Genomic DNA, 25,896 nt, shown 5'->3' on the forward strand with positions numbered 1-25,896 from the left:
GCAAGGTGGAGGATTAGCCTAGTGAGCTGCGGCACCGGCCTAAAAGTTTCTTGTTTTTAGTCTTAATTTTCTAATTAATCAAATGAGGATAATAAATCTTTATCATTACTTTATATATTAAATGCGACATTATATATGAAATTTTTTATGATCCTCAAATTTTAAATTTGTTGATCAATACAAGATTGAGTTTTATTTTGGGCTGGATTAAAAAAAGTGTCGTTACCACCTGTCACCTGGTCCAAAAGACAATGCCGCATGTCGTAAGTCTCTGTGTGTTGTTCCAGTGGTGGACCACATTTGTACCTGTCAGCACTCCCCAGGTTATGCTATGGTAGAAACAACCGTCACGCCTCAGTGGAATAAACAGTAAAGCTGTCATTCTCGCTCTACACTATGCCCGGCTGACTTGCCAACAGGATGGCTCAAAGGTAGCTCTTAGTTCGTGACTCTGTTCCAGTGTCTTCCTCACTCTGGTGCCTCTTTCTTGGGCTCTTGGTAGAAGATAAAGAACCTCAGACTTATTATTTGGAATAGAATTGTTTGTCCGAAGTGTGGTAAGGTCCAGTTTTCATCTCCTCCTAGCTGCTTTCTTTCTGAGATCTCCATCCCAGAACCTTGGCACAAAGCAGACTGGGGTCATGGAAAAGAGTGAAAAGTGTTGGAGCCTCTCTTGGCATGACAATGCCTTTGGTTTTGCTGGTGCTAGCATACAGCCAGGTTTCAGGTTTCCCTCGGGACATTTCTCTTGGAGACTGGTAGCAGAGTTCTTTGCTCTTTGTCCTCTCTGCCCCAGAAGGACTACATGTGCAGGGACTGAAGCGTCAGGAAGGAAGTAGGTTGAAAAGATGGTGGGATCATGGGGAGAGACAGTAAGAGGGAGGGAGCCCAAAGGGGCTGGATTTCTTGACGATCACCTCCGGAAGACTGAGGATCCAGGGGTCATGACAAAGCTACTCTGCCCAGCTCCTGGTCTGTGGCTTGTGTAGGTTTGATTAGCTAACCCTAAGGGATCTGGAAACAGTTGGACCTTGCTGTCTTTTTTTTTTTTTTTTTTTTTTTTTTTTTTTTTTTTTTGACAGGCAGAGTGGACAGTGAGAGAGAGAGACAGAGAGAAAGGTCTTCCTTTGCCTTTGGTTCACCCTCCAATGGCCGCTGCGGCCGGCGCACCGCCCTGTTCCGATGGCAGGAGCCAGGTACTTATCCTGGTCTCCATGGGGTGCAGGGCCCCAAGTACTTGGGCAATCCTCTACTGCACTCCCTTGCCACAGCAGAGAGCTGGCCTGGAAGAGGGGCAACCGGGACAGAATCCGGCACCCCGACCGGGACTAGAACCTGGTGTGCCGGTGCCGCAAGGCAGAGGATTAGCCTAGTGAGCCGCAGTGCCGGCCAGGACCTTGCTGTCTTACCAAGAGCTAAGGGCATAGGCCCACAATCCCAGATAAAAGTAGGGCTGCTTTGGTTGCGGATGGAAGACCCCATAATCTCTGGCTCCCAAGTGCCTCCGAATCCTGGGGCTCTGAGAAGTAAGTACAGAAACAGTCATAACTCTGTGGTCTAATATCACAGAGCGATTAAAAAAGACAAATATTGGGTTTTGTAGGCTGTGGCTGTGGAAAAATGAAGAGTAATTATAACATGAGTACTTGCAGAACTCGGGAAGAGGAAGGATATGGGCTAGAAGTCAAAGGTCACGTTACATGGGAGAGGTCATCTAAGTATTCATGGAAAATGCAGATGAGGGGAAAAAAACTATGCTTGGATTTCAAAAGTGTTTTGCACCGAAGCACACTTGTCTTTGACTTCCATTTCCCCATTAACTTCTTAAACTTCTTATTATAATTCATGCATTGGTAATGAAAAAGACATTGCTCAACACTAGAGAGGTTTTATTGTTTTTGTCTTTTTTTAAAACATTTATTTATTTATTTGAAAGTCAGAGTTATACAGAGAGAGGAGAGGCAGAGAGAGAGAGAGAGAGAGAGGTCTTCCATCTTTTGGTTCACTCCCCAATTGGCCACAATGGCTGGAGCTGTGCATCACTATCCGAAGCCAGGAGCCAGGAGCTTCTTCCAGGTCTCCCATGCAGGTGCAGGGGTCCAAGGACTTGGGTCATCTTCTACTGCTTTCCCAGGCCATAGCAGAGAGCTGGATCGGAAGTAGAGCAGTTAGGTCTGAAACCAGCGCCCGTATGGGATGCCAGTGCTTCAAGTCAGGGCGTTAACCCGCTGCGCTACAGTGCTGGCCTCTGTTTTTGTCTTATAAAGAGGAACTTCAGCCATTCAAAAGTTCTCACATACCTTGTGGACTTGCAGAGGCAGCCATTAGTGGAGGCAGTGGATTTGGGACAGAACCTGGAGAAAATCAGTTAGCAAATGGGATGCAGAGAGAGACTCTTTCCAGGTGAGGGAGGCTTGGTGAATGGGGGCAGTGAGGGAAACCAGCACCGTTGGCTTGAGCTTGTTTTTGTGGACTTACTGGACTTATTCATGAGGAATCCTCATGTTTGCGTGCAAGTGAGTAACTCAGGATTATGAACCTTGAATGTAGCAAACGGGTCAACCTGCAGCTGTGAAGAACTGAGGTCGTTCTTCACCCGGCAGGGGCATGGATGAGGCGTGCGGTCCCGGAGACACATCCGTGGCAAGGCAGCTGCAGGCCGGAAGAACTTCCTTTGCTTCCTGCCAGTTGCCAACACAGGGAAGCCAGGGCTGGTTCTGCCCGCTGAGTTTCCTTCAGGGAAATACACACAGAAAGAGCATCCGTTTCCATCTCTTGCTTCCATGGAGATGTGTTAGCGGGAGAGGCAAACGGGGAGGCGCGCGTGCGCGTGCGTGTGTGTGTGTGTGTGTGTGTGGATTATAGTGGTAGTTCAGGGGCAACATGTAATGAGGGGTTTACAGGGTTGCTGTTGAAAGGTGTCGTCATCTATGCGTGCTGTTCCCAGGGAAGGGAAAGCCAGACCTCAGTGCACGAAGGTCAATGCCACGTTTAAATGCATCTTTCTTTTTGGAGATTATTTCCCTAAATTTTATTCAAAAAGCATTGAATGCCTTTCTGTTTCTCAGGAAAAAATAATCATTAGCATTTTTATTTATCACTCATAGGTTATAATTATGTTGTTATAAATATGGACACTTTAAAGAGATCCTGCTGAGGAAAAATGGGCTTTTAAACTCTCTAGTAATGAGGAGAAGACAAGGGTGACTGATCCCGCTCAACAATGGCTGCAAATAGTGGTCTTGGACTTGATGTGGGTGGAGAGAATTCTGTCCAAGAAATGTCCACTTAATAGAAGCTTGGAGCTATGAGGAAGTGACAGACACTTTGTTCAAACAAAATCATGTGAGAAAGGCAAACAGTCTAGATGGGTGAAGATGAGCCCTTGGGTGGGTGAGGGGCCTGGGTGCCCAGAGCCCACCTTGTTTGCCATGGTTGCTTGCCTCCCGAGTGACCACTAAGGTTCCTCTGTGAATCCGGGTTTTGAGGACTCCAGTGTGAACTCCATTGGTGAAAGGACAGGATTCCCTTGAATTCTGAGTCCAGAGGTTTTGGCCAACAGTGGCATGTGGAGGTACTCGAGCAAATTAGTGTTTGGGCCTAGCCAGTGCAGCTCTTCCTGCCCTGCTGGTGGGTGTCCTGGGCTCTGGCACAGCCTGGGATTCTGGAGTGGGCTCAGTGGGGCAGACCCAGAGTGATTGCTGGGGAGCAAAGAGGACCCCTGTGTGAGGGACCCCCAAGGGCCGACAGGAACTGTCCAAAGTACAAGTCCAAACGAGGCTGGCCATGGGGAAGGGTAGAGGCTGACGCAATTACTTCTGAGATCCCTGAGAGCAGGCTGGGGCCCTGGGAGCGGGCAGAAGAGGGAGATGTTGGGTTTGAGGATAGGAGAAAACCTTTATGGGGTGGGGTCCTGTGGGAAGGGAAGAAACTGTGACAACCTCCGTAGGAGTGCACATTACCGGGAGTTGTATCAGAAGCAGAGTAACTGGGATATAGGATGTAGACATCCCACGCAAAAGCTTAACTGCTACACTATAAAACCTGCCTCAGGACCCCGCTTTTAAGACACTTTCAAAAGTAAATAATTTGTAAACCTTAAGGGGAAAAAAATAAGGATTTGATTTTTTTTTTATTTGAAAGGTGAAGCTATGAGAGAGAGAGAGAGAGAGAGAGAGAGAGAGAGAGAGAATCATCTCTCTGCTGGTTCATTCCCTAAATGGCTGCAATGGCTGGGGCTGTGCCAGACCAAAGCCAGGAGCCAGGAGCCTCTTCTGGGTCTCCCATGTGGGTGCAGGGACCCTGGGACTTGAGCCATCCTCCTCTGCCTTCCCAGGAGCAGAGAGCTGGATCAGAAGTAGAACAGCTGGGACTCAAACTAGCACCCATATAACTACAGCTTTATCCATTACACTACAATGCTGGCCCCAAAATAAGGATTCTTAAGCCTTTTATTTATTCATTTTTTGTTCTCTTCACCAATCGCTTGTCCCCTCTCTCATGTCTGTAGGTGACAGTGCTCCTGGCCACACAGCGGGCAGGCAGTTCCAACCTTTGCAGGCAGCCCTTCTCGTCCTCTCAGCCTCAGCAGGAAGCACAGGACTTTAGGCTGTGAGGTGAGTGGTTGCTCCAGAGCCCCAGGGCCACACCCAGCCCTTGAAATTATACGGGAAGGAACATTGCCAAAAGGTAGCGGGTTTACGAGGCATTAGAACAGACACGCAAATGTTTGCTCGATCAGTTGGGGGTTGTTAAATTATATGAACTTTTTAGGGGGGAAATCACTCTGTGTCCTTGTGTAAGGGAAGTTCTGAAGCTCATCCTTGATCAGATCCCCATCATCAGTCAGTGAGAGGAAGAAGGCTGTACTAGTGACGCAGGGATCCAAGGCCTCTCCCTCACACGCTGTCCTCGTTTGCATTTGAGCTGTGCTCCTGAGAGCGCTGATGAGGTCTAATTTTAGCTGCTGGAAAGATTTCAATTGGTACACTTATTTTCCACGTATGCAGTTGTGTGACTTTCTGTCTTACCCACCTTCTGTGCTGTCCTCAGTAGAGGTAGGCAGGGGCAAAGGGTATTTGGTGATGGAAGGGAGGCGAGAGAGAGAAGGGCTGAGTGGACGTAAGAGACAGGGCTGACTCCAGGGCTGAGAGTGTCCTGACAGACACTGGGAACCTGGGGCAGAACATGCTGGGCAGGGACTTAGTGTGGGTTTAGAGAACTGGGAAGGGCAAGCTGGAGCTACAGTTGCTAGCTAGGAAGGAAACCTAAGGCAATGGATAAAGTCAACTTAGGTTGAAGCCAAGTCTGCAGCAGCCAGGGGAGTGCATGGGCCTGAGTGACAACATTGGGGAAAGATGGACCTCAGGGAAGGCTTCTGTCTCACTGGTGGATCAGGCAGATTCGGCGCCCGAAGCCCCTGGGTTCAGGCTTGTGGAGCAGAACACACAGTTGGTCCATGCAGCCTCAAAGCTTTCTGGTGTTGCCATGGAGACCGACTTACTGAGAAGGAAATGTAGACGGCGATTTTGGGGAAGGCATCAATCCCACGAAGTTATTTTTGCCTTCCTGCTCCCTGACTGCACAGGCAAAGAGGAAACTCTCATGGGCATTTTCCGAGGAAAAATTCCAAGCCACTTGCACAGGTGATGGAAGAGCAGATGCTAAGCACAATAGCCTGCCTGCAGTTTGAGAGCTTTATTAAAAAAATGAAAGATTGCAATCATATCCTCCTCACATAATAGAAAAGTGTGTACAAGATAATGTGATGAACGACGCTCATCAGAGAGGAGCAGTGAGGCAGATATCTCATTAGTCTTGGCCCTTGGGAGCTGGGGGTGACAGCGTTCTTCCACAACCCCAGGCCTTTTAAATATCATGTTTTTTGTATTTCCTACCCAATGCGGAGTAGAACCCAGGAATCCAGAGCCCCAAGTCTAGGGCAGATTAACTTGCTTGTTTGCCGAACATAGTTTCTACACCTAAAAGCTGGGTACCAGGAATGCCGATGTGACTGTGACTCTGCTCTTAAAGAGCCTATGGTCCAGGCCAAGAAACAGAAATGCACTTAGGAGAAGGTGATCCTTAAGCTGACAGATTGGAGGATGTCAGACACATACAAAGGGGACAGTATCCCAGGTAGGAAGAAAGAAACCTGCCAAGACAGAGAAGTGGAGAAAGCAGGTCATTTCAGGGAGCGTGGCATGACTGGGTACCTGGGAAACTGAGAACTGGGAAGGAAGTGGCTGCAAAGATAGGCCAGAGGCCAGTTCATTAAGGCTCTTAGGTTCCATGTTAAGGCGTTTGGATTATATTCTAATGGTCGTACGATGGACTCAATTGTGTGAGATGGGCCTTTAGGAAGTGATTGGGTTGAATGAGTTTATGAGGGTGAGGCCTCAAAGTGGAATTCGTGTCCTACAAGTGAGAAGAGGAGGGCCAAGGAGGTCACATAAAGGCAGTGGGAGAAGGTAGCGGAGTGCAAGCCAGGAACAGGGCCCTTACCAGAATCTGACTGTGCTGGAACCCTGATTTCAGATTTTTCAGCCTCCACAACTATGAGAAAGCAATGTCTGGTGTTGAAGCCACACAGCCAGTCTATGGTATTTTGTTCGGCAGTCCAAGCAGGCTAAGAAAGGTCAGCTGGCTTAAAACATTTTTAAAAAAAGTTTGTTTGGGGTACTATGTTTACTTTTGAAAAGCCTCTCAAAACATGTGCAAAATCTTAATGTATAAATTTAACTTAATTTGCAAGTCTCTCTTTTGTCTAAATTGCTCATAAAGGCAAACAATATAATGGGAAGAGTAGGAGAATCAGTTCTTCGATTATCTAGTAAGGACCAAGGGCCTGTTTTGTGCTGGGCACTCTTTACAGTGCTAGAGTTACAATGGTGACGGAGAAAGACCAAGATTGTCCTCGTGCGGCAGACCTCTAAGAGGAAACCAAACCATCCTGGCAAGATGATTTTAGGCACTGAAGGAACCATGCAAGAAACACCAACAGACACACGGGTGTGGGGTCTGGTTCTCAGTGGGTGGTCAGGGGAGGCATCTCTGAGGACAGAACCTTGGAGTTGAGTAAGAAAGGGCTGACAGCTGAGGACCTGGGGAGTGGAAGGAGTTGCAGGTGCCACAGATGGGAGCAGGGCTGGAGCTAAGGGGCCACTTCCGTGGTCCCAGGAAGAAATGAAGGTAAACAGGACACGGATGGGAGATGAGGATTTGGGATCAGGACGAGGTATATTTGGGATATATTTGAAAGCCGAGCCCACAGGAAGATTGGTTGGGTGTAGAAAAAGAAGAGTTAAGTGGGCCACTGAGTTTTGGGCTTGAGTAACTGGTAGATGATAATGCTGTCACTAAGGAAGCAGCAGTTAAATCAGTTATTTTATTAGGGAAATAAAGTAACTAGTTGGTACATTCAATGACTTAAAAAGGTCCCAACATTTGCTTGGATGTGGCTTTAAAAGTATGAACTCCTCCCATTTCTGTGGTCTCCATTCTTCCCTCCTGTAAGAAACAGCAGCCAAGTGATTGTGTGAGGAGCCCTGAGAGCTCGCCCATAAGGTCTGTCACACCGATTGCACATGAGGGTCCTCCCTCTAGCTGTGTCCTCGAGTTGTGTGTCCAGACACATGGACTCATATAGACAGGAAAAGGCTTGGTGGGAGGTGCATGGTTAGACCCAGTAGGAAAGGGAGACTCCCCTAATTCACTGAGAGTTGATTTACGTGCCTGACATTCGCCTGCTTCCTCTCAGATCCATTTCCCACCCTTCTGCTGCTCTGTTCTGTATCACAGACAATTACATTCCCAGATAGATCTGGGCAATGAGAGACACTGGCAGCAGATTGTAAGCAAGGAGGAGGAGAGAAGCCAGATGTTTCTCCCTCTCTTGTCCTGTCCTGGGTGAGGTTCATCTCCCATGAGACAACTGTCTCTTATGATGCCAGCTTCTGCATGGTGACCCCTGCCTGCCTGTCCCTTGTTCAGTGGCCTGTGCACATTCTGGGCTCTGATGATGTCACTTCCTTGTGTAATTCTTCCTGCTCGAGGGAGGGAGGGAGTGGATTCATACTGTGGCCTTGCCAGCTCTTCACTGCTTTCCGAGCTCTTCTCTTAATGATTTAATCAATTTCCCGAATTTAACTGCTGCTATTCTTTTTTGTAAAGATCTTGAGTGGTTTCTGGTTTCTCAAGAGGATGCTGACGGGAAGACTGGCACAGTTTGTATTTTTTTTCTGTTGGGTTCTAAGAACTTCTAGATGTGAAGTGATCAGCTCATGCAGTCCTGCATTCTGATTCTTCCCTCGTTCTATGATTTTGTCACCATAATTTCCCTCTTGCGCTCTCCTGTCTGGAGCACTAATAGTCTTCTTATTTTACTTTTAAGCATAGAGTCTTACCTTGAGAACAAATGCTATGGATTCCTACTTCTTATCCACCACTGTATTATTTTTTAAATGTCCATTCATTTTCATCTACTTGAAAGGCAGAACAACGAGGAGGGGGAGAGAGATCTTCCATTTACTCATCATTAGGGTGGGCCCTCATCCAACAACTAACATCCTTATTAGAAGGGAAAATAAAACAGACACACAATGAAAATTGTCACACAACAGCCAAGGCTGCGCCAGCAGAAGCCAAGAGTTTGGAACTCCATCTGGATTGCCTATATGTCTGGCAGGGTCCCAAGCACTTAAGCCATCATCTGCTGCCTCCCAGGGTGCTGGATTGGAAGTGGAGTGGCTGGAACTCAAACCTATATTGGATGCTTGGTGTCCCATTGTGCCACAGGGCCACAACATCCACCCCAGTCTTCCTTATTCTGTAAGTAAAACTGACTGCATGCTCAGGACATTTGCACTGTTGTATTTGCTTTGAAAGCCATGCCCGGGTCTGCATGAGGAACCCAGTCCCAAACCACCTGGATGTCTAGCTTCACAGTTTCAACGTGTCTCCATTGGTTTGTACAATGAAGAATTTCCCAGATAAGCTTCATTGCATATCCTATTTCCAAAAAGAGACCTTGCTAGCATTTCCTTATTGAGAATCCACTAGGGATAGGTGAGAGAGTTCTGTTTAGTTGTAGGGCCCTTTAATTACATGGGCCTTTGAAGTTTATATACCAGAAGGAGCTGTCACATTTCATGTAGGCATTAGCTGACCTTGCTCAGCAGTTAGGGGAAAAAAAAAAAACTCTGCTTATAATATTTTCTAGGTGTATTGTGGGATGTTTTTGTTTGAGTCAAATGCCTTAGTTGGAAAACACTGAAAACAGTTGACAGCACTTATAAAACGAGTAGGGAAAGCTATGATTAGAGGAGGCCAGAAGGGGTCCCCTGATAGAGCATATTTTGCCTGAAGTTCTACTATTAGATTTCCATGTGTCTGGAGTAAGACATGTTTTAAAATGCAAGGGCTCTTCGGAGAGGTCTCCTCAGTAAGACAGTTCAATTAACTTTCTTTCCAGCCCGTGGATTGCACAGATTCTGAGGACACTAAGAGTTTGGAGGGAGTGGTCCATGGAAGCAGGGTTGATTTTTTTGGGGGACAGGGATTTGTGCAGAGGAGGCTGAGGACAGCACAGTCTGTGTGTGTGCACGTGCACAGGCGTGTTTGCCTGCTCTTGAGTGAATAGGACAACAGGACAACAAAGGTGGTGGGAAGAAATCAGAGCTTTGCTTTCAGTGTCCTGCCCAGATCTGTCTCCAAATGACACATCTCCAGAGAAGCAAACATGTGGTCCCTGGAGGACGTGTTCTCTTTTATAATCTCTCGTCCTCCTACCCAACCCAAAACCCAATTTGACAAATCTGTAACTTTAATAAAGAGAACAACTTCCTGAAATGAATGGAGTTAGATTTTTAACCTCATTTATATGTTCCAAAGAAACATTTACACCCACTAATATAGCAGTTTAATCAGGTGGTTGATTGAAAATGTAGCGTTAATAATAAATATTCAGATCTCCTTTCTGCACTTATAGTTAAGGGCTAACCTAGTTGTCTAGGACAAAAGAACCTTCACTCCCTTATGTTTGGTGTGCATAAGTAAGCTTCTATGTACTGTCTTCCATAAGGATGCTCAGATATCATCAAGCCCCAGACCAGCTGCCTGTTTCAATACTGAGCCTGTTCACTTTGGGGAAGGAACAGCTGTTCATAAAGCAATCTACATTCAACAGGTGCACCATGGCTCTAAGTAATTGATGTGAAAGGTACAGTGGAAGTAATCTGGAGACAATGCCACTCTGCTGTTGTGTCCTGGACCACCCAAAATTTCTAAAGGAAATGCCAGTTTACAAATCATTTTTAAGATGTTTTGCATGTTTAATGGCTGTTTGCTGGATTTTATGGAGCTAGGAAATGATTTACATCTAGTTGGTAGCCTAGACTGCATTTTAATTTTTCTTGCCAGCTGTGTGATGGCCTGATGGGGAGAGAATAGGCTTGTTCATTTTTGGTACTTATCTTCCCTGTTGGATTAGCCCATTTCATATAATTGCTGATTTTTCAAATATTAGGAGACTCATTAGAGTAATTGAAGAATAATGACAAATAAGATTTCAATCAAGTAGCTGATATGTATACCCTAGAATTGGCAGCCACTGTTCTTGTTTCCATTTTTAGAATGTGCAGTTAGAAGCTATTGGTCTAAAAACTATAGCCTTCCATATTAAATTTTCTTTTGTATCCAGGTTCCATTTAATAATTGAATCAATAATTATTTATTGAGTTTTCGATCATGTCCTTAAGACTGTATTAGGAACTCTAGGGTTTGTCAGTCTTTCAGCTGTGATGAAGTATCGGAATTGTGTAGAGAAGGTGGTTGGTTGGTTTAGAAGATCCTCAAAAGTTGGGGTTACATTTGTGAACCTCCAAAGCAGAGGGAGGCTGAACCTTAACTTTTGTGGGCCCAGAACTTTATTTTGTGAGTGATTGGGTCTTTTGGGTGATTGTATCATGCTAAAAAACTACCAAAAGATTGTTCATGTGTGTGTGTGCATGTGTGCATGCATGCTGATGTATACATTATCTGTATCTGTACTGATACGTCTTTATCTTCTGCTCTCATGTTTCTTTGAGCACAAGATTCACATATCCAACTACTTACTGAGAAATTTCAATTGAATATGTTGTCTGTGGTCAACACCTCTCAACCCCTTTTAACATTTTCTAAATAAGTCTCTGGTCCTTCTTGCTCGAAGAAACCATGCAACTTGGTGGTAGTTAATGAGGTGAAATGAGAGGCTTTCCGAGGACTTCTGGGAAAAATATGATCTTCCTGATAAAAGGAACAAATGAGGCTGTTACCACCTTTATCTCCATCTCTCCTGAATGCAGTGTGCTGCCTAGAGCTGTGACAGCCAGTTTGTGAGTATGAAGGAAGAAGCACAAAGGCAGAAAGGTACTATGCCAAGGGTGATGAAATTAAGGATAGACTGAGCCTGGATCCTGATGATGTTGTTGATTTACCAAACTGCCCTGGAATGGTTTCTTCTAGATTTCATGTTGTAGTAATTTATTTTATTTTATTTTTTATTTGACAGATAGAGTTAGACAGTGAGAGAGAGAGAGAGAGAGAGGTCTTCCTCCCAAAGGTTCACCCCCAAAATGGCCGCCATGGCCAGCGCTGGACCTATCTCAAGCCAGGAGCTAGGTGTTTCCTCCTGGTCTCCCACATGGGTGCAAGAGCCCAAGCACTTGGGCCATCCTCCACTACCTTCCCGGGCCACAACAGAGAGCTGGACTGGAAGAGGAGCAACTGACTGGGACTAGAACCCAGTGCTCATATGGGATGCTGGTGCTGCAGGAGGGGGATTAACCAAGCGAGCCATGGCGCCGGCCCCCATATTGTAATAATTTAATGTCTGTTGCTTCAGCTCTGCTGGTTATTTCTGATAGCCAAAAGTATTCGTAACTGATCCCATGTCCAAAGTGAAATTCCTTTTTTTCTGTATGTTATTCCATCTGGTTTCTCCTCTTATAATCTCTCAGTGGCATCCCCTTAATTGCATGGAGGGGGCATCTTTCTCAAGACTTTTCTCTCGATGACACTCACTGTTATAGGTTGAATATGATTTGTCTTCCCCAAACTCATGCAGACACTTAAATTCTGCTGTCTTAATGTTAAAGGTTGATGAATTAAGGGTGGAAACTGACCTAATTATGACATCAGAGAGGTGGGTTTGGGGAGATCTTTAGGTAATAGGGAGCCTGCACTAGGAGAGTGGATCTTGTGTATTGGAGCTCAAGTGCTGCTTAGCTAGTCTCTGTCTCCCGGCTCACCATGTGATCATTCCTCTGCACCTGTCACGACCTGCCTCCACAGATGCTGGCATTTGGGGCTGCAAGATCCTGAGCTGTAACCTCCAAACTGTCAGCTGAAATACGCCCTTTCTCTTTCCCTCTTGGGTATTTTAGTTAAAGTCATGAAAAATTGTCAAATGTGTCTACTTTTCAATATATGGACTGTTTCTCACTCATCTTTCTTCTCTAAGCCCTAGTACAGTGCCTGGTACACTCAAAACATGTGTGATGAGCTAACAAAATAGAGTGGCCAGATATTGAATGTCATGAATGAGCACATGGCTACCAAAGGAAGTGAGGTGGATAATCTTGCGAAATCTTGTGTTTAGCTTATAGTTAGTTTTGATAAACCAGTCTGGACCCTCATCAAATCATCTTTTTCCTGCTGACCAGACTTCTTTTATCCCCTTGGTTCTGTATTTCTTTCACATAGACGTGGTTGGATGGGCATGGCTGTATTTTTCTGCTGAGAACTTTGTTTCACAATTTTTTATGTTGTAATTTCTCTTTCATGACATTTCTTCTCCACAAATCAATATTATTGCTTAGGATATAGTCAGTGATGCTTTCCTACTTTTATCCTGGTAGACAACTGCCTCTCTAGAACAGTTTTTTCTGATGTCTGAATATAAGAATGTAGGCTGACTTATATTAGTCTTCTCAGAATCTTGGGTGGTTTCTTTGTTTTTCTATGCGCATAGTGGAAACATAATGACAAATCCAGAGGTATGCAATTTTCTGGGGGAAATGAAGTGAACATCAGATTAGAAGTCAGAAAAATCTGGGGTTTCTTGTAGCAGCTCTTTCTCCCTCCTTTGTGTATTTTAATCTGGTCGAGAAACCCAGTCAGTCAGTTTTCTTAAACCTCAACTGGGAAGCAGAAGCAGGATCCCCTCTCCTAGCCACCCCCCAAAAGACTGCCATCTCCAGATATCATCACACTGGAGGTGAGAATTTCAGCTTCTCCCTTCTGGTGACACGCAGACATTCAGTGCATAGTACTTCCTCAGACTTCTCAAGTTGCAGTGAATAAACTGCGATTTAGTGGAGGGAAATGACTTGCATCAAGTGAAAGGACTAATGGATGTCTGATGGGAGCCCAGAACCCAAGCCCCTTAGCTACTCTGCTGACACAGCTAGCCATGTCACAGTTGGTTACAGTATGTTTCCATGTAATTCATTACTCACAAGTGTCCAGGAACCCAAACTTTTGAATGACTTACTTTTTTGTTTTTAAGAAGCAAGAGCACATTCAAGATTACTCATGATCATACCAACGTCCTCTACTTACGTTCTCTTATTTCTTGGAGAGGAGAGAAAGTGGAGGGGGTTTCACTCAACCTTGAATATGTTCATGGGAGTGTTTTGCATAGGGGAACATCATCTCTGTCCCAATAGAAAGAAGTGTAACTACCAAATAAAAGTTTCCCTTTAAAGGAAAAAAAAATATGGCTTGATTTTTCCTAGCCACGATGTTGGATAGAGGAGGACTCTATGTCCTTGAATACTGCTCAGGAATTTCAGCTAGTTTTTAAATCTCCTTTGTATTCATTTGCAATCTCAGATCTCACTGGATATTTTGCTACAAATTTCTCTGATACTTTCATTTAGTTAGTAAATATTTAGAGGACCTCTGTGTGTCCTACGTTAGAAGGTATGCATCACCAAGTAAAGGGATATTTGCTGTTGTTTATACGTCCATGCTATTAGGTTCCAAAAGTGAGTAAATATTACTTTTGTTTTTTTACAAAAGATATTAAGACAGTTGTAAGACTCTGGTGTGCTATTTTCATGATTAGACTTCTTCAGCAAGCTGTGCTGTGGAACTCATTGGAGCACTTAGTGGAGCAGAGTGCATTTAAGTGGGCTTTCAATAAATATTGATAATGATGATGATGGTGATCACAGTGACAAGTGTGAAGTAACCATGGCACCTGGCAATTTTTAGTAAACAGCAACAATTACATAGCAACTTCTGCTGTTGTCTTTCTGACTAGTGCCTGAAAACATTAATTAACTGGAGAGATAGCTGCAAAGTCATTTTAAAAGGCAATGGGCTGCCTTTAATCTAGCCAAACAGTGGAAATTGACTGTGGCTCGATGTCTAGAACAAACCATTAGTTGTATGAATTATAGTGTTTCATGGCAATTATAAACCTCCGAAAAGATACCTCTTGGGAAATGAATATCTTTGGAGGTTTTCAGGATGACGTCAACATGTGATGAGGCTGGATGGGGTCAGTGTGGACTCTGGTGTCTGACTCAACCATTAAGCAGCATCTGTGCCGACTCATGATGGTGTTGAGATGCAGGGGTCTCACTGCTTTTCTGTTGTTGTCTGTCAAGTACTCTGAGGCCACAGGTAACTGATAACAGGACTGTGAGGCAATTGCAAAGAAGATTAGCTGCTCTAATAATATTACTCATAACCCTGGATATGTTGTGAAATCTGGTATTTGTTGTGTCCCTATGTCACATCATAATAAGGGTAAATGAATGCTTGCTTCTCACATCACTTGGGTAATAGAATCCTGGGCCATTGTAATAGAGTCAGGTTTTATACATAAATCTAAAACCCATTCTGTAATGGATCCTGACATGGCATTTTTGCTAAGCCCACTTTCTCTGGTTTTTACATTATTTCACACAAGGGGTTACCCTAAATCATAAGTCAAGGAGAACAAGATTACCTGATAAGACTTTGTCCTCCCTCGGTCTGGGCAAGAATCTACCCTCCTCAAGCTGAGCCTTTGGATGTATTGATTTCAACTTAAGACTTGCATAAAGATATAAAACATGATCTGTGTGGGGCAGCCAGGGCAAGTGAAAGTGAGGGTAGAGGTAAAAAAAAAAGCAGCAGGGAATGATAAGCTGTGTCTGGGCTGTGGGCAGGATGCAGGCAGAGGTCTAGGTTGGCATGGAGTCAACTGGAGGTAGTGGAAATGGGGCAAGGGTCCACCAGGAGGGGAAGGAAAGATAAGCAGACACAGAGTGCAACATAGTATTTTTATTTTTCCTAGAAAAAGAAAAGCACATCATTTTACAGATAGGCCACACACTCTGCGGGATCTCAGGGGTCAGACCTAAGCCCTGCAGCTCCAACACACCCTGGAGAAGGCAGCTGATCGTCACAACCTTGTGAGGGGTGAAGGTTTTTACTCCCTTCCAGAGATGCTAATGATAGCTAAGGGGCTTCACAAGTCTCTGACTGCATGGTGATCTCTTTGACGCCTCCAAGCAGACCTGGGAGGTGGATGTGTTACTATTTCCATTTTAGGCTGAGAGTTGTTGTTATCGATTGCCGAGAGCTTCGCAGGTGCCCCAGACAGTCTTCCCTGAGCACTCACGCTTTTCTTGCGGATTCTTTGTTGATTCAGACTGGGGGAGTGAGGCTCCGAGATGGTTCAGTGAATATTCGATGTGGCAGTCAGTAGCAGGGTTAAGATCAAACTTAATGTCAAGCATTTCTAACTCTGAGGTGGCGGCATTCTGCCTTTTCTCATCCCTACACATCTGAAGGGTATCATTCGTCAAAGGGCTATCCATGGTGGTATCCTTAACATTTAAAACTCCGAAATGAGTCTGCGATACATCATCCTTTTTTTTTGACAGGCAGAGTTAGACAGTGAGAGAGAGAGACAGAGAGAAATGCCTTCCTTCCGTTGGTTCACCCCCCAAATGGCCACTATGGCCGGTGTGCAGTGCCGATCCGAAGCCAGGAGCCAGGTGCTTCCTCCTGGTCTCCTGTGCGGGTGCAGGTGCCCAAGGACCTGGGCCATCCTCCATTGCCTTCCCAGGCCACAGCAGAGAGCTGGACTGGAAGAGGAGCAACCGGGGCAGAATCCGGCACCCCAACTGGGACTAGAACGCGGGGTGCCAGCGCCGCAGGTGGAGGATTAGCCAAGTGAGCCTCGGCGCCAGCCTATACATCATCCTTTTCAGCTCACATACTCTCCAGAAAACAGAAACATATGCAAGGCTTTTGTGTAAATGCTTTTTTGGGAGGTGCAATTCCAAGATATCAAGAGTAAAGGAAAGGGGTGGCCATTTGGTACAGTGATTAAGATGCCACTTGGGATGCGTGAATCCCACAGTGGAGTGCCTGGGTTTGAGTTTTGACTCTGCTGCTGACCCCAGCTTGCTGTTAGAGTGCCTCCTGGGAGGCAGCAGGTGATGATCCAATACCTGGGTCCCTGCCATTCATGCGGGAGACTCAAATTGGGTTCCCAGCTCCTGACTTCTGCAGGGCCCAGCTGTGATCATTGTGGTCACTTGGGAGTGAATCAGCAGATGGCAGCACTCTCTCTCTTTCAAAATAATAATAAAAATAAAAAGAGCTAAAGAAAAAGGGAGGTGTGTCCCTGGAGTGAGGGGAAGCAGACACAAGGTGGTGCAGTACTGATCTTGCCGCATCTTTGTGAGCAAACAGGACTCGGTGCTTAGTGATGAGTTATGCCTCCAGCCAAGCTACAAAAATCCGCAGCACTGTGAGGTCAGAGAAGGGGAGGGGGTAGAAGTTTCTATTTTCTCCTTCTCTTTTCTAATATCGCTATCTTTTACTGTTTGCCCTAAGTCATTTGCAGTTCTTGGTTTGCTGCTTGGCCTCTGTGGGGAGCTGCTGGAGAAGCTACGGCTCTGTGGCCCTGGATGGGCCAGGCCTGGGTACCTGGTTGCTGTTTGCTCTTCCAGAGCCTGACCTTCACCCAGAGTAAGGCCAAGACAGCTGTTGAGGTTAAGGGGTGAAATGGTCCCAGGCCTGGGAGGCAGAGACTGACAGCTCTGGGAGTTGCACAAGCTGTGTCTGAATCACGGCACACCCCGTCCTCTGATATCTGGCTCTCCTTCTATGGTACTGTGCCTTCACATTTATAAGACCAAAGTACTGGGGCTAGCACTATGGCGTAGCAGGCGGGGCCACCAACTGCAGTGCTGTTTGAGTCCTGGATGCTGCACTTCCAAACCAGCTGTCTGCTATAGCCTGGGAAAGCAGTGGAAGATAGCCCAAGTCTTTGAGCCCCCGCACCTGGGTGGGAGACCTGGAAGAAGCTCCTGGCTCCTGGCTTCAGATCAGCGCAGCTCTGGCCGTTGTGGCCATCTGGGGAGTAAACCAGTGGATGGAAGACCTCTCTCTCTGCCCCTGCCTCCCTGTAACCCTGCCTTTCAAATAAATAAATAAATCTTAAAAAAGGAGACTAGGCCGGCGCCACGGCTCACTAGGCTAATCCTCCGCCTTGCGGCGCCGGCACACCGGGTTCTAGTCCCGGTCGGGGCGCCGGATTCTGTCCCGGTTGCCCCTCTTCCAGGCCAGCCCTCTGCTGTGGCCCGGGAGTGCAGTGGAGGACGGCCCAGGTGCTTGGGCCCTGCACCCCATGGGAGACCAGGAAAAGCACCTGGCTCCTGGCTCCTGCCATCGGATCAGCACGGTGCGCCGGCCGCAGCGCGCCGGCCGCGGCGGCCATTGGAGGGTGAACCAACGGCAAAGGAAGACCTTTCTTTCTGTCTCTCTCTCTCACTGTCCACTCTGCCTGTCAAAAAAAAAAAAAAAAGAAAAAAAAAAAAGGAGACTAAAGTACTGTCCTTTTTTTCTTGACAGAAGTGCACAGTCAACTGGGCACAGAACCTGCATCAGTTGTAGTCTTTTTGTAAAAGTCCTTTTTAAAGAGGGTGAGTGAATGAAGTCACGATTTCTAGTGCTCTAGCTAATCCCAAAACTTAATCATTACTCACCACCTCCCTCTTCAAACTCCCAGTTTAGATCTCTGTCTCCCTGGCCATGCACATTGGCTGGTGTTGGTGGCTAGGTAGTAGGAATTTCAAATCTTCATCCCTAAGTTGTCTGAATCCCTGATTGCTTGTTTTGTGATCTGTAGTGTTTGTTAACAGTTACCACTTAAGAAGTGTAAGCATTAAGTGATGCCCTACTGAATCCACTAGTTTTAAGTAATAAGTCTTTTCACCCTATGGAATGGTAGTAACCCAATCTTCTCATGGTAATCAGTATTGGTGACCTCAGCAGAAAGTAACATTTTGTCTATTTGTTGGTTTATGGGCATAGGGAGCCCAAGGTGGTAGCAATCATGGCTTTTAATTTAGTTGGCTCTTTATTATGTCACGTGGTGGAAGTGTTTTGTACCTGGCCCCACTCACCTCCCAGATGAGAGGTAGGGACTGTAACTTGGCAGAGCTGAACTTCTCAGTATGAGAACTAAATATTCCACTAGCAAGGCTAAGGGTGAATTCATTCCTTGGTTCTTACATCCGTGTAGTCTAGTTGTTGGAGAAACAGTCCCATATGTGGTCCTTTGGTTATGTAGATGTATCATATTCTGGAGAGAAGTGCTAGAACCCTATATGATGTTTTTCCCAAGCAGACTCTTTAGGTAGGTCTGAAGTAGGCACTTCCATTATTCTATCAAGTTGATTGCATGTGGCAATGGGTTCTATAGTAGGATCAGTGAATCTTATGGTCTCAGGCCCATTGTTAAACATCTGTAGCTTAGACTGGGTTCCTGTGTACAAGGCAACCTAGTGCAAAATACCCCAGATACTAGAAGTGGCAGAGGCAACACAGGCAAGGAAGGTATGGATTTTAATAAAAATGAGTTTCTATCTCTTTTAGTAAAACATGTCCAGGCATAACTCGTCATTCATTGCATTGAGGGCTCTGTATTGGTCTCTACATGTAGGGGTTGAGTGGTCAGCAGTGGAAGGGCACCTGTTATTAGGCCCATGTAGAGCAGTCATCCCTTTGGAGACTGGTTCATGGGCCTATCAAGGCAGCCCTCAGAGGATGGCTGAGAGACAGGGGGTGGCTGGCACTCTTAGGATGTGTCAACCTGTGTGCCTGGTCTTTTGGCTCCTCTTCTTCTGTAGATAATTTCCTGTGGGCAGTCACACAGGACTCAAACTTCTACATTTGACTTCATTGTATCCCATCTTCCAGATTTGTTGTCACCAGGGCTTTGAAAAATCAGCTGAGGCATTTATTGATGCTTAAGAGACTGTTAGAATGGGAAAAAATATTTGCAAACTATGCAATAGATAAAGGATTAATAACCAGAATCTAAAACGAGATCAAAAAACTCCACAACAACAAAACAAACAACTCACTTAAGTGATGGGCCAAGGACCTTAATAGACATTTTTCAAATGAGGAAATCCAAATGGCCAACAGGCACATGAAAAAATGTTCAAGATCACTAGCAATCAGGGAAATGCAAATCAAAACCACAATGAGGTTTCACCTCACCCCGGTTAGAATGGCTCACATTCAGAAATCTACCAACAATAGATGCTGGCGAGGATGTGGGGAAAAAGGGACACTAACCCACTGTTGGTGGGAGTGCAAACTGGTTAAGCCACTATGGAAGTCAGTCTGGAGATTCCTCAGAAACCTGAATATAACCCTACCATTCAACCCAGCCATCCCACTCCTTGGAATTTACCCAAAGGAAACTAAATTGGCAAACAAAAAAGCTGTCTGCACATTAATGTTTATTGCAGCTCAATTCACAATAGCTAAGAACTGGAACCAACCCAAATGCCCATCAACAGTAGACTGGATAAAGAAATTATGGGGGGCTGGCGCCACGGCTCAATAGGCTAATCCTCCACCTGCAGTGCCGGCACACTGGGTTCTAGTTCCAGTTGGGGCGCCGGATTCTGTCCCGGTTGCCCCTCTTCCAGGCCAGCTCTCTGCCGTGGCCCGGGAGTGCAGTGGAGGATGGCCCAAATACTTGGGCCCTGCACCCCATGGGAGACCAGGAGAAGCACCTGGCTCCTGCCTTCGGATCAGTGCAGTGTGACCTAAATGAAAGATCTCTGTGAGTGAGATCTCAGTGGAAAGAACAGGTCATCAAAGAAGCAGGTACCTTTCTCTGAAGGGAGTAGAGAACTTCCACTTTGACTATGACCTTGTCTAAATATGATCAGAGTTGGTGAACTCAAAAGGCTTCCATAGCCTTCGCAACTCATGACAAGAGCCTAGGGTTATTACTGACAACATAAACAAGAGTGTCAATTTGTTAAGTCAACAACAGGAGTCACTGTGCACTTACTCCTCATGTAGGATCTCTGTCCTTAATGTGTTGTTCAATGTGAATCAATAATGCTATAACTAGTACTCAAACAGTATTTTTCACTTTGTGTTTCTGTGTGGGTGCAAACTGTTGAAATCTTTACTTAATATATACTAAATTGATCTTCTGTATATAAAGAGAATTGAAAATGAATCTTGATGTGAATGGAAGGGGAGAGGGAGTGGGAGAGGGGAGGGATGCGGGTGGGAGGGAAGTTATGGGGGGGGGAAGCCATTGTAATCCACAAGCTGTACTTTGGAAATTTATATTCATTAAATAAAAGTTAAAAAAATAAATAAATAAGAGACTGTTAAATCCATGTCTCAGCCCAACTCTCCAGTCAAGTGCACTGCTTGGAAATCTGCCCCTCACCAGTGTTTCCTAGGGCAGTCCTAGAGTGGGATTGTAATGTAGCAGCGGTACTTCCTCAGTTAGACCCTACCAGATATCCTGCGGTTCCCAGTTATCATGCCAGTCCACCTGTGAGCCGAGTCTAAGTCTTTCTGTCATTCATAGGGAACTCCTTATGAAGCTGTAGGTGTAGGTGGAGGGAGGCACATCAGTCCAACAGTAGCAAGTCTGGGTCTCCCCTGCCACTGAATTACTCACACTTTTTGACTCTGCAAATAGCCCTGACGCAAACAGTGCTTATTATTGGCAGCTTAGAATGGTGGGTGCTCAGCCTCCCCGCAGTAGACTGTCAAGAGCTCTTTCTCACACCAGAAGCAGTTCTCCGCCAGTGTGGTCTTACTGCAGGAGTGCAGGGCTCTGTCCAGCAGTGCCCAGGAATACAAACCTGCTCTCTTTCACCCTCTCTTAGATTTTCCTAATAGTGCTTATAACTGGGTTGCTCCCCTGCCCATCATCATTGTACATGACATTACAGTTAAGTCCTGGAAAATCCCACGACTTTTTTTGGTGACCATTTACAGGGTTTATTCCCATATGGTAGTATGCCTTATAATGTTCTTAATGTTAGAGGGTTGGAGTAATGGAGTGCATTAGAGGGGAAAAATCCTTTTTTAGCTTATATAGATGAGGTGTAGGTGTATTTTTACTCAGGCTAATGTCAGTAGTCATTCATGTTAAGATCCTCGTTGGGTGGAGGAACTACAAGTGGTTCCCTAATTTTATCCGGCTTATTCTGTGTCTTGGTGGATGCGTGCAGCATCCTTCATAGATCCTGTGTGATTCTGAGGCTGTTTCTTCATCCCATCCCCTCTGGGAGTGACTCCCTTGTACTCTCTTCGCCTTGATTTACGTTGCCTCCCTGAGGCCCTCTTCTTTCTATGACCCCAGTAGTAATCCCAATCTTTACTTTGACTGTTACTGAGTTGCATTTGGTTTTCCCTAGGATGAAACTGAAATAAAAAAGGGTGAATGGAAGTGTTGCTCGTTAGTCCAGCCCCAGAAACAGGTGTTTACAACCAGCTGCTTCATAGTCTCTATGTGTTTCCTGGGCGTTTTTATGAGGAGGAGGCAGAGGGTCATGGTTTAATTGGTGAGTTCTAGAACCGGATCACCTGGACGAAAATCCCAGCTTTCTTGCTTATCTCTGGGAAAGCCTTTAACCTCTCTGTTGCTTGTTTTTTTCATCTATAATATTAGGAAAATATTTTATATAAGTTCTTTTATCAACCCTATATTGTAGAGATTTTGTAAGGACTAACAACATTTTTTTGTCACCAGCAGATAACTTTATTGCTACCTGAAAATGAAATTATTTCAGGAATAAACAAACCCCTCTAGAAGGAATAAAATGATACATACCAGGCTTTAAATAAGGATGAGTGATTCTTCCCTTGAAGAGGGTTTGAGGAAGTCACAGGTGAAAATATGCATTAGAAAACCTGCAAAACATTCATCAAGAACCTTATAAATGTTTCTGTCTTTTGATATAGTAATTTCACTCCTATGTATCTGTCCTAAAGAATTAACCATAGCTATAGACAAAGATCTGTGATAGTCCTCCCTTATCCATGAAGCACACATTCTAAGACTCTCAGTGGGTGCCTGACACTGAACATAGTATTGAATCCTAGCTATACAATGTTTTTTCTATATAGGCATACCTATAAGACTAATAGCTTAATGTGTGTAAACTGCTTGGAAGAGTGCCTGGTACACAGCTGGATAGGACATAGAATAGCTAGGATTTGAACTGGCACTTTAAACTGTGCCACAACATTGGCCTCTGTTTCTATTTTTAAATGGAGGAAAAAAAGTCGTTACTATTTTGTTTTTGAAGATAATGTGCTTGGTAAATTGCAACGCTTCATTTACTACATTGTGAAGGTATTTATGACAAGTTGAAAAATCAGGGCATAAAATTTCCTTTTCTTTTATGCATTTAAAACCAAATTACAAGTTTATCTTATCATTTTATTTCAAGACAAATTGGAAGTGAAGAGCGTGCTGCATTAGTTAGAAAGAACTGAGGATCCACCAGCAGGATTTGGGAATCTGTCAGGCTGAAGATGTACACTTGCTTGTCCGCCCAAACAGATAATTACTAAAAGTAAAGGAATTTATTTTTCTTTTCAAAAGGTTTTGAGGGTGGGGGCAGTGTGGTTAGTGTTTGGCCTTGTAGTTAGGGTGCTTGCAGCCCACATCAGAGTGCCTGGCTTCGAGTGCTTGCTCCATTTCCCACTCCAGCTTCCTGTGAATGCACGCTCTGGGAGGCAGCGGGTGATGGGATAGGCAGGCAGCCAAATTAGGATCACTGAGCTGAAAGTCTCAACTTGCCTCCCTCCTGCCCCTAAGTGTGATTCTATCCTCCTACTTGCCAATCAAAATGCTGCCCTTTCTGGGATTCATCTGGGACTTGGCAGGGAAATACCATCCAGGTCGTAAAGGTTTTAGGGAAATGGGGATACAGAGTGGACCCAACCAAAGTCAAATTTCTAAACAAGAGGTTAACTACTTAGGATATATTCTGATCCCCAGGAAAGCATGCCTTCACTCTAGAAAAAGTCGGCTAAATTATGTATAGTGCCGCCCCAGACAAAGAAACAGCTAAGGATGTTCCTGGGAAGGGCAGGCTTTTGTGGAATGTGGATTCCGTGACGTGGTAGACTTTAGATCATAGGACTGTTAGGAAACTACATGACTCTATCCATCTGAGAAGAGGAGTTTTAATGCAAATTATTTCTCAGTTATTTGGAGGGAAAGGACTGCATACTGTAATAAAGATAGTAACTTGCTCCTGTCTCTTCTGTTTACAAAATAACCCCAGTGACACATCTATCCATCTCCTTTACTCACTCCTGTGCAAAGGAGCGTCACATATCCAGGTGGAGACTGGCAAACAGACTTCACTAGCATGCCCTCAGCAAGTAATTGCAAATATCTACTAGTCTTCATCAGTACTTTCACAGAAGGGATAGAAGCTGTTCAACTTGAACAGAAAAGATGATGTCCAAAACCCAGCTAAAGGAAACAATTCCTTTTTTTTTAAGATTTATTTATTTATTTGAAAGGCAGAATTACAGAGAAGCAGAGACTGAGGCAGAGAGAGAGAGAGAGAGAGAGAGAGAAAGAGAAAGAGAGAGAGAGAGAGAAGTCTTCCATCTGCTGATTCACTCCCCAGAGTAGCGCCAATCTGAAGCCAGGAGCCAGAAGCTTCTTCCAGGTCTCCCACATGGGTGCAGGGGCCCAAGGACTTGGGCCATCTTCTACTGCTTTCTCAGGTCATAGCAGAGAGCTGGATTGGAAGTGGAGCAACCGGGACTCGAACCAGCATCCATATGGGATGCCAGCACTGCAGGTGGTGGCTTTACCTGCTGCACCACAGCACTGGCCCCAGGAAACAATTCCTTGGTTTGGCCTTCCAAGATCATTCCAGAGTGACAATGGATCCTTGTTTGTGTCTAAAATAAATCAGCAGGTGGCTACTGCTCTAGGGATTTCTTATCTCTTAGAGACATCAGTCACCAGGTAGAGATGAAAAAGTTAATCCTAGTCATAAGAAAATTCTGGCTAAGCTTTGCCAAGAGACCTCAAAACATAGCTTAAATCATTCGCTATTGCTGTCCTCGGGATGAGGATGGCATCTGTGTCTGTTTTGAAGCTTAGTCTGTTTGAAATGCTATGTGGAATGCCCTTTCTTACCTCGGACATACCCTTCCTCACAGAGATTCAAGATCAGATAAAGAATACTATCAATCCAGGTCAGATACAAAAGGCTCTGATAGAGTATGGTAACAAAATTCTCCCAGTGCCACATCCCAAAAGTCACGACCAGCCTATCTCCCCAGGAGAGCTAGTTTTATTACAGACTTGGAAGGAAGGATCCCCATCTGACCAATTGCAGCCTAAATGGAAGGAACCTTACCAAGTGCTACTTAGCACTTCTACTGTGGTCAGTTACAGGGTATTCCAAGCTGGGTACATTTGTCAAGAATTAAACTTACCTCTTGAATCTTCACAGGTGAGCACAGAGGACAAGTCTGCCCATTCTTGCCAGCCAACTGAACCTCTTCAAATGGCAAAATGATTAGTCTTTGCTTTTATCATATTAAGGCCATTGCACTTTATCACAGATGTGTTTTTCCTACCTTTTCTGATTTTCTCAGGAAATGCTGCAGGGAAACTCCTTAGAGAGTTCTTCTATCATAGTGGTAGAAGACCCTACTGGTCTCCTGAAGCCATTTTTAGAAATCTGCCTATTGCCTGGGGAAACTTAGCCTACCCTTCAGGCCAGCTTTTACAGGACTATTCAAGTCTGTGTGGATGCTCTGTCTCAGGTAGTCATGGAGAAGTGACTAGCCCTAGAATATTTACTGAAAGAACAGGAGTAGCATGTGCAGTGATTAATGGAATCTGTCACATCTACTCTAACAGCAGTATGTTCACTGAAAAAAACATTACAAATCTTTATGCCCAGGTAGATGGCTTTATGGTCTGTGTATAGATAATCTATCAGTGCCAACTATTCTGGAAACAATAGAATATACTTTCCCATTCTTAAAGGGGGTTTCACCTGTGATTTATGTTTCCAATTATGCTCATCCTGTTTTATAAACTTGGTCTGTTTTAGGATTCAACAGCTTCGCAGAGTAATGATGACCATGTGGGGGTCATAGCCGTTGGTAGTGACTGAAGATCCTGTGATCATGAGACGTTCAAACCATTAGATGAGATAGGAAGAGGTTTTCAAACCCAGGATAGGCAGGGACCATGACCTCGATCACCAGGAAGTAGATACAGAAGATAGAAGTTTGACACTCAACAACCCCTTAAGATTTTTTTTTAACTTTTATTTAATGAATATAAATTTCCAAAGTACAGAATATTGATTACAATGGCTTCCCCCCATACCGTCCCTCCCACCCACAACCCTCCCCTTTCCCACTCCCTCTCCCCTTCCATTCACATCAAGATTCATTTTCGATTATCTTAATATACAGAAGATCAGCTTAGTATACCTTAAGTAAGGATTTCAACAGTTTGCTCCCACACAGAAACATAAAGTGAAAAATAATAGATGATTTTTTTAAATGATGATG

Source organism: Oryctolagus cuniculus, chromosome 8 (genome assembly GCF_051225735.1).
Source record: "Oryctolagus cuniculus isolate XC-2025 breed Fujian yellow rabbit chromosome 8, ASM5122573v1, whole genome shotgun sequence".
NCBI classification, from domain to species: domain Eukaryota; kingdom Metazoa; phylum Chordata; class Mammalia; order Lagomorpha; family Leporidae; genus Oryctolagus; species Oryctolagus cuniculus.